Consider the following 13,407-nt stretch of genomic DNA (forward strand, 5'->3'; position numbering starts at 1 on the left):
ATGTTTAGTTGCTGCAACCCAAAATTCCTTTAGAGATCTAATACCGCTCCATGAAGTTTATACAATGTGTTTCATAGTACCAACTTTTCACTCAAATTGTTGTTTTCTAACATGATTGCAAGCAACAGTTTGCAAAACACATTTACGCCCAAGCCTGCGTTGGATTATAGCCAATAACTTCAAAAACCTTGGCACTGATGGAAACGGAAGAATTCTTACACACACTACACTTTCTTCTCCATAGTTGTTGCTTTGTGTGTCTTTCACTAGGCTAACCTTCACAACAATGATTGGTATGATGTATGCAAACCCAAATTAAAACTGAACTTCCAGTTTACTATTTTGAATGTAACAAAATTGTGAAGTTTATGACACACACAGTTCATTCTAAACAGAAGAATGGAAGCCTCTGTGAAGTGTGTGCTGCTGCTGAATGTACCAAACCTAGGTCTGTGTAGACTTTTCTGATGCAACTAGCAGTGCTTCTAATCAGGCTTTGCCAGCTAAGCCCTTTGAGAACCTAATGCATTCTTTATAGCAAAAATATAACAACCAGTATCCAATGGTGAATGTTCCCAGATGGAACAAAGTGGGAGGCTATTTTTGGCAATCTCTCCTTCCCTTTGCAGCACTCCATGCCCCCTATAAAACTTCAGCAAAAGGTTGAGGGACTCTCCAGAGCATATATAAGAGGGAGTATAGGATTTTGATGGCAATAGCTAAAAATTGCCTCATTCTGCTGATGGATTTCCTACAGGCAGAGGACAATCACCATTGGCTATCCCCCTTTCATTTGTCATACAGCTCTAATGGTTTCTTATGATCAAGTCATCTGCCCCTGATACTTCCTCATGCAGCTAAAGCTAAATGGCAGCAGATCAAATTTGTAATGAATGATAGTGAAAATAAACTACAGTAAAAAAATCCTTGCCAGAAAAACTGCAGTGTATTGAAGTCTGTTTGCTCTGAGCAACTCTTATGTAAATCATCTGCTTCTGGGTATGGTGGGGTTTCCTGTAAATTTGTCACTTATGATACTATTGTGATCTATTTTACTGCTTTTTAAAAGGAATGTCCCTGCCTGAGAAGTTGAACTGAATCACCATAATTATTCATGGTACATGGAGATTCCCAGAGCAAAGTACTTTTCTCAAAATTTTTCATGCGTCCTAAAACAAAAAGTACATGCACAAGTCACTTGTATATATAAGTACAGTACGAAGAGAGGGACTTGAACATCACCTGCTCCTTTCCCATAAAATGATAAGGATTAATTTTTCTTAAGAAAAAAAGGTCATATAAGTTTCCCTTTCTGCATCAGTCAGAAATGTGAGTCATTTATAAACTAGATTTCATTTACTTGTTGGACCACACACACAAGTAATGTATTTGAAATTCATAATTGGATCTTAGGGAGCAGGTAGAGTGGTCTTTGTTTCTTTGTGTATTTAATTTATATAACACCTCTCAGCAGAAAACAAGGTGGTTTACAAAATACAACACAAATGTTATCTATCTACACAACGTAAAAATCCAAACAATTATATAAATGCAATTAGAGGAGAGATTATTTTAGAAGGTCTGGGCCTGAGCCATTTAGGGCTTTAAATGTAAGTACCTTGAACTGGCCTGGAAACAAGCATGTGTGTTCTTGTATAGCAAAGTTGTTAAATACAGAACCTGCAAACATGTACAATGAGCACTTGGGATCTCCCTCTGACCCTCGTGAGGAGAGAGGGAAGTTCCATTGTGCAAGAGAAGATTATTGTGCTAGAGCAGGGCTGTGCAGCAGCAGCAGCAGCAGCAGTAGTAGTAATTAAATTTGTATCCCATGCAGCCCTCAAAGCCTTTCTCGGCAGCCCTCAGCAACATTTGACAACACCCTTCCCTCCTGCAGCCCTTGTGCTGCTTTCCCAAAGGCGGGTAAAGAGGCACTGGGTTTGGGAAGGAGGTGCGCGGGATCTAGGACCCGGCCAGAGTCTCACACCTGGGGGTGCCATATTTCAAACTGAAAATTGGGACAGAAAAGTTGTTGAGCAAAATTAGCCGTTTTTGATCTATTTTTATGGGAAATCTGCAAAAACAGCACTGCCGACGTGGGCTGCAGTATGTCCGGATTTTCCCAGACATTTTTCCTATTTCCTACACTGCTGCCAACTGCAGTATTCCAGATATGCCTGAGAAATCCTGGACATGTGGCAACCGTACTCACACCTCCTTCCCAAAGCCCAGCACTTCACTTAGCCAGCTTTGGGTAGGCAGCACAAGGGCTAGATGGTGGCATCAGATTTCGCTTCTGTTTGATTCCATTCCATATATTTTATTTTATTGTGGAACAGTTTGCAAAGAGACAGGCACCATGCTTCATAAAGAGCAGGTATTTTTAAAAAATCCAGGAAAACCAACCAAGCTGTAATATAAAGGATTAAAACAACAACAACCATTGAATGCTAAATTGTACCTGAATGTTTATCTGGTCTATTAAGTGATTCCCATCAGAATTACTGGTGTCAAAGCTTTGCCCATGAAAATGGCCGTCATATAACTGATAAAACAGTTCAATTGAAAGAATAACAGCACCATGCACTATAGCTGTAATTCTCCTTTAAAATCAATCGAAATAAGAGTGTTCTTATATATGGAGGACACGATGATCTAGCAGAGGGGGAAATCCCATCTCGGTTGCTTAAGGTTTCTTATTAAATCTGGAAAAAATAACTGCATTATTTTAATTCAGCTCTGCCCATTTTCCAGAAGTGCTGCACTTATTGCATTAATCTTCAGAGCGAAGTTTTTACGACCGATTGCCTGCAGACTATGAGAAGTTTCTCCATCCATTAACCACAGAGAAACGGGCCCTGCAGGGTAGGAAAATATTTGTTACATCTTATCAGGGTGACACATAATCTAACAACAATTACAGCAGGCCCATATTTTGTACTATTTCAGTTTCGGTGTGAAAAATAGTTCTAATATTAAACCCGGGGTGGGTGGGAGCTGCAGGAACCAGTTGAATATTATAAGCTCAGCAGTGGTGATTTCCCTTCAGGTTGTGGGTCTCGTCATTACTGGGATACGGCCCTAAGGAAGTGACTACACATAAATCCAGTGTACGTGCCCCCTATGCAAATGGCACAGTGTGCACTGGCAAAGCAGCTTGAAGGATGATTGCATCCATATCAATATGAAGTGCTGAAATTGCATTCTCCCCATGCTTGATGTTTTTGTTAATGTAAAAGCTTTTCGAGGCACTTCAGGTCACTCTCATTCTTCCAAAGGTTAAAAATGCAGAAGAAGTGTTTTAGCCTTGCCAAGAGAGAGGGAGAGAGAGAGAGAGAGAAGCTACAACAAAAGTGCAGGTTACCATAAAAGGTTTGCAAAATTATATATTAATATGCAAAATTAAATTGTTCAAAATTTGGCTCTGCTATCCAAATCTGATCCTGCATTTAAGCATAGCAGGGACAAAAATTTGTGACAGGTTTGATTTATCTTTTAGACAGTGTTCACACATTGGTTTGGATCCCAACCTCTGTGAGCAAAGAACACTTCCTCTTGCAGACTCCTAGCACACACACACACACACAAACCAAACACAGGTGATTGGCACAGACTGGGACATTTTACTGGCAGAAATTCAGGACCTCCCCAAATACAAGCCGAAGTGCCTTTCTGATCGCTTGGAGGCACTTTTGGAATCCACGCCTATTGTGTTTAGTGGAGTTTGTAAAGCTGGCTGTTTGGATAATAATCATCTAAACACAGTGGAGGCTGGTTCATTTGGGCAAATGGGGCACCATCCTTGGTCTGCCTTCATCCAGCCCACTCCCACCTGCCTTCTCATCCAGCCTAGGGAGTGGCACTGGCTCCTAGCATCCTCTTCCTTAGTCCCAGAGCTGTCCTCGTGATAGCTCAGTAGGGAGGAGGATGGTGGCAATACTTGCACTGGTTGGCTCTGCCTATCATTGGCAGTGGCCCCACCTTGTTGAACTCTCTGCCTTCTGCCCTATCAATCCCAATGAACACTGGCCACCATGGTCAAATGCATTCTTCTGCACCCAGGTAGGATTTTATTTCACTTGCTCAACTTGTGGTAAGGTAAGGTAAAAAGGTAAAGGACCCCTGGATCCAGTCAAAGGTGGCTGGGGTGCGGCGCTCATCTCACTTCAGGCCGAGGGAGCCACTGTTTGTCCACAGACAGCTTTCTGGGTCATGTGACCAGCATGACCAAACTGCTACTGGTGCATGGAGGGCCATGACGAGTGCCAGAGCGCACTGAAACACCGTTTACCTTCCCTTCACAGTGGTACCTATTTATCCGCTTGCACTGGTGTGCTTTCAAAGGTTGGCAGGAACTGGGACAGAGCAACAGGAGCTCACCCCCTCACGTGGATTTGAACCACCGACCTGATCAACAAGCCCAAGAGACTCCGGTTTAGACCACAGCACCACAGGTGTGTGTATGTGCACACCAGACTGATCCACCTTATGCATCATCCCTAAGACATGTTGTACAATAAAGAGAACAGGGACAAGTAAAGAACCAGAGATGTCTGCAAGACAGGGAACAATTAGAGTTAGGAAACAATACCATATGCCAAGGGCGGCTAACACATTTTGGGGGGGGGGTTGTCTCCCCTTACACACACACACACACACACACACATTTGGTTATTTTTTAAATACTGCACAAAACTCCCATGCAGCCTCCTTTATTGTGATGTCACAATGCTAAAGAGGAAAGGGGTCAGAAAGCCGAGGCGTTTTGTATCGATCCCTAATATAAGCTGGGATCCACACAGTGCAACAAGTGGAGAAAGAACGCTGCATTAAACTGGAGCTGTGTGTTTTCCTGTGTTTGCTTCTATTATTCCTACTCCTGCTGAAGAGACTAGTAGCTGTTTAAATGGATCAGCTTGTTTCTTCAGCAGTAGGATTTGTGGAAAAATCAGAAAGCAAACTTTGTCCTGCCCGTCCTTTCATTACTCACACGTGTCACTTCCTTGGATTGGGGCAAAGGACTATGGCATCCAGCCCCTTCTACTGGACTAATTGGATTGGGGTGGCCGTTAGATCCTTCCCTAATAAGGAAAGCTTGTTTTGTGGTAATGGTTCAAGGCAGAAAGAGGCTTATTGGGACAGGATTGGCAGTTTGTATGTAAACATTAGGAATTTAACTCAGGTGCATACAAGGATGTGACAGGTAACCAGCAATAGTTTTACTGCTTTGGAGGTCAGCACCCTCTTTTATCACCTTTAGTCATGCCACAGTAACAGCACTGGGCAGCCAAATGTAGACCATATCAGCCCTACTTAATTTTCAGCCTTTAAAAATGCAAACCTGTGTTACATACTGAAATAACACTAGATTCTGATGTTGCCAGGGCTCTCTCTGTGTCAGCTTATGAGGGTGATTGATGATTTGTCATTACCCATAGCATAAACTCCAAGTCTGTTAGGAAAACTGGGGACGTGAACACCAGAAGCCAGGGACTGAGAACATCATTGTTTAATTGGATTCTCGGCCTGAGGCTGAAGCAATAACATTTCCTTATCTTGTTCATCATTTCACTCACTCTCTCTCTCTCTCACACACACACACACTTGTTTCCATTTTACAGATGGAAAGGTACTGGTGCTTGGAAAATACTTATGGAAAGCTATCCAAGAAACAGCAACAACTAGAGGATTCTGACACCGTATTTCCCTGCTTTTCTTTTGAGAAAGTATTATAGGGCAGCGACTGGAAGATGAAAAGGTCCTGCAAACATGTCCATTGAGGTATCTTGGCTGTGTATTTATTTATCTCCTCTTACATTGCAAAAGTGTTTGGGTGGAGAATGGAGGGAGGACAAAGCACACTGTCAGTCTTCTGTTCAATTTTTAAGCAGTGGTTTTCAAAAATTTCAACCTTCAACAATTACTTTTATACCTTCTCATCAGCCCCAAAATTCCTGCACATTGCAAAGGATTGTGGGGCATGTACTGTGTGCCCTGCTCAGAGCACTGTCAAGTCCAGTTGAGCTCAACCGTTGCCTCCAATAAATGGGCAGTGGTCCAATTGTCTTCAGTAGTGGTGAGAAAACTTTATTTCAATATAACTTGTCTACCAGTACAGATCTCACCAGTGAAGAATCCCCTGATAAGTTTCCAGTGAGGCCCATGGCTTTTAAGAACATAGTTTGGAAAAAGCTGGTTTTGAGGCCACCTAGAGGTTGGAGGGGCAGGTGAGGAAGAAGTTCCATTGTGCCCACAGACAGTGGAGTAGCGTGGGGGGCCCGGGTGCATTTTTTGAGGGGGTGCGACTCTCCCCTCCACCTTACTCTATTCTTAATTAGTTATTATAAAACAAGAGACAGATATTCTATATGTGGACCATACCATCCAACATTTCTCCAATGAAAGCAGGGACGTCACATTCCATAATGATAACTTTACTATTTATGCCCCACATATCTTATTGGGTTGCCCCAACCACTCTGGGCAACTTCAAACATATATAAAAACATAATAAAACATTAAACATTAAAAAAAAAAATTCCCTATGCAGGATTGCCTTCAGACGGCTCAGGGGTTGGATAACGCCTTACCCTGCATGTTTTCCCAATGAAAATAGGGACACCCCATGGCATGGGTAGGCAAACTAAGGCCCCAGAAGACGAATGCAGTCCAATTGCCTTCTAAATCCGGCCCGCGGACGGTCCAGGAATTTACATGAGTAGAATGTGTGCTTTTACTTAAAATGCAGCTCTGGGTTATTTGTGGGGCTTAGGAATTCATTCTTTTCCCCCCTTCAAAATATAGTCCGCCATCCACCCCCAAGGTCTGAGGGACAGTGGACTGGCCCCCTGCTGAAAACGTTTGCTGACCCCTGTCCTAAGGAAAAGTGGGACATTCTGGGATGAAATCAGAAACCGGGACAGCTTCTCTAAATCAGGGACGTCCCTGGAAAATAGCAACGCTTGGAGGGTCTGCTGCCATGACTGGCAACAACTCTCCAGGGTTTCAGGACTGGAGACATGCTTTACTACTGAGCTATAGCTGATCAGAAAATGCTCTGACATGGTAGAACCAAGCTATAGACCAAGCTTGCTCACTCTCTTAAGCAGTAATATATGAAAGCCGCTTTACTAGTTCCTGCTTAACATTATGTGAGTCAGTCTTGAGCTCTTTCTAGATAATAATTTGAATAGCAAACATTACATCCACAAAGCATACGAGTCATGTGGACATATGTCATTCTCTCCATAGTAATCTGAGGCTGCAGGAATGTGATCTTCCTATCACTGATATTGCATGTAAATATCTCCACAAGATCTCAGTACTTCAAGAGTGGAATGAAGGCAGCAGAAAATTCTAAATACATTAAGGTAATCCTGGATACACCAGCCAACAAAAAAACAGGCTGATGTGTCAGATGACACAATACAACCTCTTAGTTCAGCACTAATCTATAAAAGAATATATATGGCAACATGGAAAATGACAGTGTCACTCTTGGTCTGTTCCAGAAAAGGAACAGTATTAGTCTGTTGTGGCAAAAATCAGAATTCTGTGGCACTTTAAAAATTAACTATTTTATTGTAGTTTAAGATTTAGGGACTATTTCACTGGATCCGTAACAGAGACAGTAGCACTGTAGAAAAAATGTCAAGTACATGAACCAAGCAAAGTTAAACTGCAATCTTACGCATGTTTATATAGGAGTAAGTCCCATGTCCGACTATAAACACATATAAACATGCAGAGATTGTGCTCTAAACTCCATGTATTTCTATGGGAGCCAACTAAGAATGTGCTTAACTCTGCCATTTAAATCAATAGGACCCAAACGTGCATAATGCTGGCTGGATTCTGGTTCAATTTAACAAAGCAAGGAAAATATAATGGCAATATTTGAGGCAGACCCCAACAGTAAGAATAGCACTGCGCAACCTGCATTTGTCATAATGTCACTGCGAGGATGAAGTACTCGTGACTATGGATCTGTGCACCCAACATTGCACTAATTCCCATGGGAATGAAGTGACAAAGGGTTACCTTACAAGTTGGCCCATAACTTCTGAACCAACATTTACGGAAGGGGTGAAGCAAGAAGGGATTAAGACAGAGCTTTCCAAACTGTGTGTCACGACATGTTAGTGTGTTGGCTGCAGTGTGTTGGTGTGTTGCAAAAACACTCCCCGCACTCCTCTTGGGGCTGGAAAGGGGTTAGTTTAACCTTCAGTTTGCTAGTAAAACTGAATTACTGCATCGCGAAATGATATATGTCTAAAAAGTGTCACCAACGTAAAAAGTTTGGAAAGCTCTGGATTAAGAAAATGGAGACTCTGGGGATAGAAGGCACCTTTCCTGGAGGACACTCCTTGCCCCCATAAAACAGGAAAATGGAGAAAATGATAGCTGTAAGGATTAGATTATGCTCATAGTCCAATGGTACACATTGAGTTTGTGATTTTACAATGAGATGAAAGCATAAGCTTTAGCTCACCAAGTATGGCTCTGATCACAGCCTCTTGGCAAAGAAGAGAAATGAAGTTTCCAAAGTTGATGTTTCTGTGGGATGGATGGATGGATGGATGGATGGATGGATGGAAGGAAGGAGGAAGTCACTCCTCCCCCACTGTGAGAGCATCCACCTTTGAGGTGGCTCAAACATAACAGGAAGTTTCAACCCAAAGGTCCGCACACCATCCACAAACCCCATATTGATGGCACTGTCGCTCCCGGCAGCCGCCATCACCCCCAGCTTCACTTTTTGATTAATGCTCTTCCAAACTTTCCCTGGCTCCCTGCGCTCCCACTTTCTGTCACACTTCTCATTATGAATGTATCTTTGCATCGAGGAAAGCGGGAGGAAAAATTGTTCTTTCAGGGTGACAGCTGAGCGAGGGCTATATTATTAAAGGTACCAATCATAGGTGCCCAGCTATCATCTCACGATGAATGCACTTGTCAGGAGAGCGAGGCGGCCGGTGGAGGGGGTGGGAGAGGAAGGAGGGAGCTGGTGGGACAGCACCGCTCGCTTTCTCTCTCTCCTCTCCCCCCACAACACCCACCACCACCACCACCCCCGCTTCTCTTTCTCCTTTAATGTTGGCCACCTCTGCTTGCCTGAACTTGGACCTTCAGCGGCGACAATTTCTCTGGCCTCGACAGCACGATTAATTTCTCCTGCCCTCCGCAGGGCCTGTGAGTGCTGTGGAAGTCCAGCTGGCCTGCTGCTGATAAGATGTACCTTTTGATTTGTTTTGTCTTTGATTGCCTTTTCTGTCACCTACAATGGCTGGCCGCCTAGAGACCTTCACATCGCCTGACTGACGGATCTATTTATCTATAGGCCTCTCCCTGCTTCTCCCGGCTGGTCTCCCCCACCACACGTCCCCCTTTCCAAACCTCCACGTCCCTTCTTCCCTTCTCTCTCTCTCTGTCTCTCTCTCTCTCCCCCCCCCCCACCTTTCTTTCAAACCACCACCTTGTACCACTGAAGTCCCAGCCTAATAGAAGCTGTGAAGGCTCATCCACCATAAAATACATCTGCCATCCTCCTTCTCTCCAAGATAAAAGCCTGTCAGTGTTACTTTCCAATTCCAGGCAGCTTGATTAATGGTGAAAAGCCACGGCAAGATCGACTTCTGGTTTTTACAAGCGCTGTCAGCCGGCCCAGGGTTATGCGAAACACACACTCATACAAAACAAAACAAAATGAGAAAAGGTTGGGTGGGGAGGATGGGAGGTGGGGGGCGGAGGGAGAAGCGGGAGGGGGGAAGAAATGTAACCAAATCATATGAGGTTCAACACTAAATAAAACAGGAGCCTGGAGAGCCATCAACTGGCTGTCACCCGGGTGCAGAAATATGTTCGCTGGCTCATTGTACCAAGGCAAATTATGCCAATAATAAATCATTGTTGAAGGAAGATTGTTGATAATTTTTTTTTTGGGGGGGGGGAGGTGGCATTCAGTGAAAGTATTGGGACACCTGCTACTGGGCCCAGCAAGAGCGGTGGTTAGATTATTAGTCTTGTCATTCACGCTTACACCACTGTACTAAAGAGATAGATCCAAGAGGCCCAGAATTCAGTACAGAACGAGAGATTGGGGGGTACTATTTAAAATGGTAATCTAAAATAGTAAAATAATGATTACATTCCACACAGGAATGGGCGTGGAGGTTTGCGTGTGTCTCCAAAGTGAGGCTTAGAACACTAGTCTTCAAGGTTTTGAAAACTAGGATCTAGTTTTAACCCAAACATGCATTTGGGGACCCATATCTTATTTTTTTGAACCACATATTTGTATGACTGACTGCTCACAAACCATCCCGGATCAGACTGCAAGCTAGTAGTGAGTCCCTCTCCACTAGTTGAAGATCAATGGTTACCTTCAGATGCTTTGGATTACAAACCCATCCTGGCTGCTCACTCCTAATTCCTGGCTGCAAACCCGTGGCTGCTCACTCCTAACTCTAGAGCATTTATGAATCTCAAATAGCAACAGTCCCCAAATTTATCTTTGGGAACCCCCCCCCCTTATTTCCCTATATTTTTGAAACTCTGCTTGGCCTCTGTTTCCTGTTCTTCACTTGCTACTTTCTCAAAGAGATTTGAAAGGGGGTGAGGGGTTCATAATATCATAGAGTTGGAAGAAAGCATGCTAATTCTTACATTAAAGTTTGCTCTCCTGTATCAGACATGGCTAAACTCCCGATCCAGCCTTCTCCAGAGATCCCAACTCCCATTAGCCCCAGCCAACACAGTCAATGGTTAGGAATGGTGAGAGTAGGGAGTCCAACTATACCTGGAGGGTCAAAGCTTAACCGCTCCATCTGTATGTTACAAAACATAATTATTAAAATTGAATAACACTTTCTACAGTTCACCTGGAACAGGAAAAAGGTGATTTCCTTGCTCACTCCTGAATCCCTTTCTTGTCAATTAAACCTTCAGACATTATTCCTCATAACAGTGTTTCAGATGTTAAGTTTGAATCAGCACAACGGTGAGCTCCCATTGCTTCTGCCAACCTAGCAGTTCGAAAGCACACCAGTGGCAGTAGATAAATAGATAGCACTGCGGAGGGAAGGTAAATGGTGTTTCCATGTGTTCTGGTTTCTATCACGGTGTCCCATTGCACCAGAAGCAGTTTCATCATATTGGCCACATGACCCGGAAAGCTGTCTGTGGACAAATGCTGGCTTCCTCGGCCTGAAAGTTAGATGAGTGCCGCGCTCCATAGTCGCCTTTGATTGGACTTAACCGTCCAGGGGTCCTTTACCTTTACCTTTTATGGTGTAACAAGAGAATATCCTATTATCTCCTTTCCTTAAGCCACACCACTGGCTATTTGTGAGTTACTAGGACCAATTGAAAACATCAGTACTAGCAGCAGATAATATAACCTTACATGACTTGGGAAACAAGTACTTAGCATTTTCATCAATACATTGAGACCTCTTGAAATTTGTAAGCTGTGGAAGAGATTCTACTCATAGGACCTAAAAAAGGGCACTCTCAGTGGCAGCATTCTGGTTATGGAATTCCCTCCCAAGGGATCCCCCTCTTTAGCTGCATTCAGCAAGCATGTAGATTTATTGTTAATCCAGGCCAAAGAGTTTTTAGAAGTTCTTATAAAGCTGATTGTTAACTGTTGACTGAAATACGTTACAGTATTGTTTTAAAACACTTTAATGTAAATTTACTATTGTGAACCACCCTAGGCCCCCTTTGGGAAGGAAGGATGAGTTATAAAATTGAACTAATAAATATGTAACTACATAATTAAATATTCCATAGTGAATAGAGATGCAAACAATTAAACTTTTCTGCACTTTCCTATGCCTCCTTTGCTAAACCTTTAACATCTTTGGCAATTAGAGTGTTGTTTATGCTATACTTTTATACTGTTTTATTGTTGTTAGCCGCCCTGAGCCCGGCTTCGGCTGCGGAGGGCGGGATATAAATAAAATTTATTATTATTATTATTATTAATTAACCAATTCCCTGGCTAATTTCCTGCTTCTGTATTTAAATAAATTTGATGTTCTCAGCAATACACTCCTCAAATTATCTCTTATTGGGGGTTGGGGAATTTATTTTGCCAGTATTTGAAGATTGCATCCCAGTTTGGTGAATTGTTCATCCAACACAATAATATATGCCCAGGTTACAGGAGAACAGGTGAGCAGTCAGCTAGCTGGATTAATGTTGGCCCACAGTTTGAATTCATGCCATAGGCATTTTGAGCAATTCACAGTATCTGGCAGCATATCAATGCCCAACAGGGCTAACCACGAAAGACACATGGAAACTGACAAATAGTGCTGTGGATCCACACTGAATTTCAGCTACTGGTGCAATGAACAGGTGTCAAATATGAAGATCCAGTGTTCTTTCCAGGTCCCTCATGGGTCTCCCCATATGGCCCATGATGCTGCTTCTACAGTCCACACAAAATCCTACATCATCTCCAGGAATATGGTGCTCTTAGAACTGACTTCCCAGTGGTAGCTACTGATACTGTCCTCCCATCCCTTCCATATTAGCACTGAGGCTTAAGAAAAACAGAGAATGGGGGAAATGCTACAATTACTGTATTTTATTTTTTCTGTTTATAAGACGCCCCCATGTATAAGACGGGGGACTCCAATTTAAGAAAATGGGGGAGATCTATCCGTGTATAAGATGCCCCCAAATTTTGGACATTATTTTTTAGGGGGAAAACCTAGTCTTATACACAGAAAAATACAGTAAGCCAGTCATTGGTGGCAAAATTGAAGGTTTTAAATTAAAGTTGAATTGACTTTTTTGTGATAAATTAAGGGTCTAACTTGTCATCTGAACCCCATTAGTGAGGGAGTCATGTGAGGCTCCTTTGGAAGGAGGTAATTACACATTGGTGTAATTTGGAAATGTGTGCGAAATTGCACTAACTGCTTGGTCTGGAAGGTGGAATATTTTTTTTTAATAGATAGGTCAATTCTTCCCTTTTTTTTAATTACTCGGGAGCATTGCCAGAAGTTGCCTTATCCCCACATCTGAATTCTGTTCAGGGAAGAATGCCAGCTGTGGTAGGCTATTAGAAACAGATCAAGGATACAGGCCTCTGGCATTATCTATACACCCTCACCTTCTCCAAAAGAATGTGTGTGCATGCTTATAAAGCCAAGGCTGCATTCATCAAGCAGTTAGAAGTGAGGAGTTTGGATTAAGTGAGTGGATCTCTCTGTATATTTGGATGTCTGCAGTTTGACCTCTAAGACCAGAGAATCGTACTTAGTAATAGTTCATGCCTGTTGCCTTTGTCCATGGAGTTTTCTTGGCAGGGATACTGGAGTGGCTTGCCGGTTCCTGCTCCAGGTGGATCACGTTTGGTCAAAACTCTCCACTATGACCTGTCCATCTTGGGTG

General features: G+C 43.0%; 1 long non-coding RNA gene across 1 annotated transcript; it reads right to left on the minus strand.

Moving 5' to 3' along the window:
- Nucleotides 1-1,431: 1,431 nt before the first annotated feature.
- Nucleotides 1,432-10,987, minus strand: LOC309525481. The gene is made up of 2 exons (XR_014216333.1): nt 10,666-10,987; nt 1,432-2,858 (listed from the first exon to the last, which is right to left on the minus strand). It is a non-coding gene; the product is annotated as an uncharacterized lncRNA (long non-coding RNA).
- Between the last annotated feature and the right edge of the window lie 2,420 nt (nt 10,988-13,407).

The sequence above is a fragment of the Podarcis vaucheri genome (genome assembly GCF_965113315.1).
Source record: "Podarcis vaucheri genome assembly, chromosome: 2".
In the NCBI taxonomy this organism is placed as follows: Eukaryota; Metazoa; Chordata; class Lepidosauria; order Squamata; family Lacertidae; genus Podarcis; species Podarcis vaucheri.